Source organism: Octodon degus, unplaced genomic scaffold (genome assembly GCF_000260255.1).
Source record: "Octodon degus isolate 3935 unplaced genomic scaffold, OctDeg1.0 scaffold00202, whole genome shotgun sequence".
NCBI classification, from domain to species: Eukaryota; Metazoa; Chordata; class Mammalia; order Rodentia; family Octodontidae; genus Octodon; species Octodon degus.
In genome coordinates, this window is record NW_004524778.1 from 2,989,114 (window position 1) to 2,995,673 (window position 6,560).

The window sequence follows — 6,560 nt, forward strand, 5'->3', positions numbered from 1 at the left end:
CCATCTTTCAAATTATATTCTTGTTGAAATTTTATTATAAATAATAAATATTTATTCTATATAATTTCTTTTTATAGTGCATTATAGTTATATAATGCATTATATTTTACATACCTCTTTTACTATGATGGTACTGTAAATTTATGAAAACAGCCTCACTCCTGTGAAATTTATTGGACTGATATCATAGAAAAACAATCAATGAATATTAGGCATAGAGAAACAGGGAAGACACTGACAAATGAAAAATATATGTAAAAAGAGGGAATAGTTTTTGTAATCCAGAATGGACAGTGTATCATAATTTAGCAAATCATCTCATGTATTTCACATGGTGTTTGGCTTATTAGTCTGGTTGTTTATCTATATGTGTGACAATTAACTTTATAAGGACTCATACTTGTAAAGTATGATTCATAAATGAATATAATTCTGGAAAAAAAAAACAAAAGAAGGAATATATGTGAAAGGGACAAAAGAATTCAGGTGTACTAAATATATGTACCAATTCCCACAACAAATGTTCTTATTTTGTGCTGCAAACATATGTTAAGAAAAATTTTTCAAACTGAAAACAAGCTTGGCAAAACATTCACTTTGATCTTAATTTTGTAAACTAAAACAAAACTTTATAGTAGTTTATATTGCTATATTTTTCTGCAAGTATATTTGCATACACAATAGAGCAGCATGTTTCATTTTCTTTACTGTAGCTTATAAAGTCACCAGTGATTGGCATGATAAGAGTGGTCAACTTCAGAACGAGTACAGTCAGCCAGCAGTTCTCTTCACATTTCAGACCTTTGCTTTTGTTCTCAGAACATTAAGTTAAATAATATGATAGTGTTAGTGGTCAGGCTTAGATAGGAGGTAAACTCCACCATGGGCATAAATATAACATTTCAAAACATCAGAATTGTAGGGCCAGCCAGCAGATTAAAGCACCTGCAAGCAGGCACAGGGGCTAGGGTGTGGTGGCAATCCCAATAGCCCCAGCTCTTGGGAGGCTGTGAACAGGCGGATCACTATGAGTGCGATCTAGTAATGAGACACTGAACACCCTGTAGAACCTTCCCTAAAATTAAGAAAAAAAAATCTGAAGTGAGAATATCTTTGTTTTTAATTCAAAGGTAGGTGTAACCACAACACATTGAAAACCAAGACAGAGAATACACAGCATTTTAATATTTTAAAAATATGTGACATTTATTTTTCATAATACTCATAAATTCTCTAAGTCATTCCATATAACACGTATGTACATACTTAAATATTGTATTATTGTACCAAAGGAATTATATATCCAAAATCCAAGTAAGATTTTGTTACATAGTATTTTTGAAATGCTTTCATACTTGTTACTTTGTGATTTAAAAGGATAAAATTTAAACACTGTATCTATAAATGAAAGCAAACTTTTAGGGTTTTTTGTTTGTTTGTTTGTTTGTTTGCTTGTTTGTTTTTTATATATTTGGTATAGGGTCTCAATATACAGCTTAGACTCACAGTGATCCTCCTGTTTGCAGCCTCCCCAATGCTGGGATTATAGGCCCACATCACCACATGCAGACACAATGGCCAGCTCAGTGTGCCTGGAAGCAGGACCAGAACAGCATGCATTACTGGGTATTGAACCCCAGACCCTGTGCTTGCCTAAGCAGGTGCTTAGTTCACTAAGCTGTCTCACTGGCCTGAGAAAAAACATTTTTAATTATCAAAAATTAAGTAAAATTTTGTGTTCTTAAACCATTCTCATTACTTTTTTATTTCATTTTATTTTATTTATTTTTTTTGTAGAACCGGGGATTGAACTCAGGCCCTCACACTTGCCAGGAAAGTGCTTATTCTTCTCAGCCATCTCCCCAGCCCCTCTCATTACTTTTTGAAGCAATGAACTATTTCCTATACATGAATGGTAATAGTATTAATAGTTATTTCTTGAAAAGAAATTTGTCTTGCTAAAGATAACATTACTACACAAGATTAAGATTAAAATGTTAGGCTGGCCCAGTAACTCAGTGGATTAAAGCACCTGCTTAGGGAGACTCAGGGTCCAGGGTTTGATCCTTGGTAAGTCATGTGCACCCCCGGGGTGCACTGAGATGGCCATTGAGACTGGGCATGGTGGCATGTGCCTGTAATCCAAGTGCTTGGGAGGCTGAAAATGGGAGGATCATGACGAGTCTATGATCTGGGTAGTGAAGCTATATAGACCCTGTATTAAATACATAAAAAGAGTTAAGTTTAGAGGCAAATATAATGTGCAATTTAGTACCATTTTATAGCTAAATATTTTTAGTAAAATATTTGCCTACATAATGTTGTAATTTTAAAGACCAAAGAATATACAAAATAATGTTAAGTATTCTTTATTTTGGCAGATTTTTTTTTCAGAAGGATCTACAGGTTGTTTACGGTCTTACTACTAGCTTGGACTCCTAGTGATCTGCCTGTTTACAGTCTCCCAGGAGCTGGGATTACAGGCACGTGCCACCATACCCCATCTGCAGATTGTACACCACCACACCTAGTTTGCAGAGTAAATTTAGTTAAGTAAGCCAACTCCAAATATATTTATTTACTTCTTCCTTATATAATTATGAATACAAAATTTGTACTACACTCTGTGCTTTATAGTTAGAGATTTAGGTGACATGGATGCAGTGAGTTTTCCTCAAATAGTTTATTTATTAAGTACTGAAACAGAAAGATTTATAAGCAAGCAATTATTGAATCAAATTAGAACTACAGAGAAAGATGAATTATCTTAATCTTCCCAATTGACTGCAAAAGAAGACAATACAGTATTGTAAAAGATCTGATTATGAAGCAAGTAAATGTTAAGCTCTGTGTTTCCTTCAGTACTTTAAATTCCTTTTGTGTTCAGATAAAAGAAACATTTCATAATTCACTTAATTACATGTCAGCAATTGAAAAACTAGGTCTAAAATACTAAGAAAATCTATAAACTAATACTATAGCTTTGATGGGGAAAAATAGTAACAGTAAATTTTAATCACCACTTAGATTTGTGAATTTTCATGTGTGATTTACTTAGTTGATGCTCAATTTTCAAAATGAGGACTAGTAAGAAAAAGTTTAATAAAATAAAATAAAATAAAAAATATGCTGGCAATACAAGGCTAAAACACGTTTAAGAAACATCATACTGAAGAAAGGGAGTCATATCTCTCACCTAGGGCCTGCCCTTGTATAGGGCAATATAATGTAGTGCAGATGGTGTCTCATCAGAGCTCCAACCAGCAGGTCAGGTACAATTTGATTGGGAAGCTTGAACATCCCCAAATTGTATAAACTCTGATGAAATAAATAAGTATGTAAGTTAAACAGTCCATTCCCAGATGATCTAAGAATACCCAGAAAAGTGTTGGGGAAAAGTCTGTGTTCCTGGCATTTCACATACCCACTTCCAAATTAAGAAGGTGGATAAAACTTCATGACTCCTACGCATTGGCTGGCCACTTGCTGGGTATAGGCTAGTGAGACTTAGCAGGAGGAAAATGTTTGCTCAACTCTCATTTTTGTTCCAACAAAACAAAACAAAATTTCTTTTAATTGGTATATTCTTATGCATTGAAGATTCTTTTTCTTTGCAGAAGACATCATGTAATAAATATATTAAATTTTGTTACAACTTCCACTTTTTTCTTAATTCAACTGTATGTAATATAATTGTTTCAGAAATAAAATGTTTTAAAAATAAAAATATAAATTTTGTTTCTCAAAAATGCATATGTCATGAATAACAAAACATACAAATAAATAATGGCAGTCATTCACATATTTCTTTCACTTGATCTAAAATAATTTAAAATATAAGATACTCTTTTCCACAACCAGGAAAAACATCATGCCTTCCATTTTATTATGCAATAAAAGAAGAAAATTACACTCAATTTTTGATATTCTTGAACAATACCGAAGTATTTTGTATACAGTGACACAGCATGAAGCTTTTAGGACATCTATAAAAATTCCAGTGTAAATATAAGAGTTTGGGCAAGAGACTATTTTGTTAATGGGACCTGCATTCTATTTTAAACAGTGGAGATGGACACATTTGGTATTTCCTACAGAAATACAAATGCATGTTCTAAAGCCCTGCAAAGTGAACTTGAACTTTAGAAACACTAACTGCCTTTCCATGGGATAATGCCACCTTACCAGTAGAATAGCACCTAGAAAACTTCATATTGCATTTCCGTGATAGTAAAGGCATCTCTACTCTAAAGGTCTTTCTAAAGAAGTATTTCCAACCTGAATTTTCCCTTCTGTCTTTACTCGCTAAAGTGTTGAAATTACCAGATAAACTGTTAATGTTTGTAGGCAGCATACTGCTCAAAACAGATGAAACCACCTGAGTACAGCACCACAGATTAAAACTAAATTTCATTTGCCTCCATAGGGTAATATAAACTGGTCAAATTTTTGGATGTGTATGATTTGATTTGTTAAACAATTACATGAATAAACATCAACAAGAGTTAATAAAATGACAGAAAAATGTTTCCATGTAATATGTTTCATATTCATTTTCAAACTAAAAAGAATTCTAGAGAAAAAAAAAAAAGAATTCTAGAAATTATGTTCTAGAGTAGTAAGAACTACAGGAGAGAAAGCGTTAAAAGAGGAATCAGCACCAGCCTGGGAGCTGCTATGATCATTACTTCAAAATGGCAATCATTCTGTCAAAAGCAGGGGCAGGTTTTGCCATAATTAAATGTTGTTTTCTATTTTCTTCTTCCATGTTTTCTAACTTAAAGTGACTTCTCTCCTCCCCCACATGTTTCACCGCTCTCCCCACGGAATCCAGAGGTGCTCTGGGGAAGGACGCAGACCTGCCGTTACTCTGCCCACTCTAGCAGATAAAACTACCCCCTCCCATTGGGAATTCTTGTCACACAAATAGATAACTGGGGGGAAAAAGCACGTAGAGTTAGAATCTCTAGAAAATTTACTTTTGACTTAACGCTGATATTGTTGTCACTAGTTTAGTATAATAAGAAGAGAAGTGAGCACTTAATGGAGCTATGAATTTACTGGTATTTAAGCCAAAGCAGTAGTAGGCAAAAGCAATCAGAAAGTAAAGGAAAAGGAAAAGAAAAAAGGGGGACGTGGGAGACAAAGCACAGGAAAAGAACGAGGTAAGGCAATCTGGTGTCACAAAGGCAGAGAAGTAGCACAGTTGCACAGGCAGGCCGACAGATAGCTCCTAGTTCACCTGAAGAACTTTGGCTGTGAATGTACCATCAATAGGAAGCAATGTTGGACTTATAGAGTGTTATCTACTTTTAAGTATAGATGGAAAAAGGAAGATAAGGATTATTTGGATTGTGCAAGGATAGTTATATTTCTGTGGCAGTAACATTAAGTTGGTTATTTATTTATTTATTTATTTATTTATTTATTTGTTTATTGTACCAGGGATTGAACTCAGGACCCTACGGTTGCCAGGCAGGTGCTTATTCTACTGAGCCATCTCCCCAGCTCTATATTGTTTGACAAAAATGTCAAATGATGGAGTAGTTTCAGATGTGTTTCCCACAAATCTTAAAACCTAGTACACATGATTTTGGTTCATTTTCATTCAAATTGTTTCTGTAGCCATGTCTTAGTGACTGTTCTCATGACTGAGACAAAATGCCCTGTCCTCAAAGTTAAAGGAGAAAAGATCTATTTGGCTTATAATTTTCCAAGGTTTCAGTCCGTAGTTGGCTGGCTGCAAAGCAGGGTGTCGTGGCAGAAGGGTATCACACAGAAGAAACAGTCCACAGCAAAAGAAGAGTGGGCAGATGCCTGCAAACAGCAAGCAACCAGCAAGTGATGACCCTGACTTTCTGTCCCTTATAGTTTATCCACACTACCTCCCCCCTTAGGCTACCTATCTTTATGCAGGTGTCACTCAACTCCAGGTTAGGATACCCTTAATACCACCCACAATGATGATGTGCAAATCACTGGACTAACTGAGTACCCACATATCATTAATCCCAGCTTCACACACTCTACATCCAGCAACTCCCATGAAAGCTCAACCTGTGGCTGCACAAGGCTTTGTTGGAACATCTAAACACAAACCATGAGAAGACATGAGCTCCAATCCAGACTGAACTTCCTATACCTTACTATCTCTACAACAATAAATGTCTCCTACTTGCTTCCCCAGAGACTCTACAATATATACCACCACATAAACTGATTAGTTAATCTATATTATGTGTAAACCTCAGTAGGGAATGAAAACCTATTGCATTAAAGCTAAGCACTGGAGAAAGAAAGCTATTGATTTCTTCTCTTTTTGCCCTAATATTTGTGAATTTTGAAAATGACGTCCTTCAAATAAAAACTGAAAATTTCTACCAAAAGATATGTGAAATTGGATTTGTGCACCAGATGTTATTTAGATGTTATTTTTTATTTAACAAACAAGTGATATTGACTTCCTCTCAGCTGCCTTCTTCAAGGCTCTCTTTTCTACTATTATTTGCAATTGAATATCTATCCCTTTTTCTTTGTTATTTAGCTTTATCCAGTGTGTG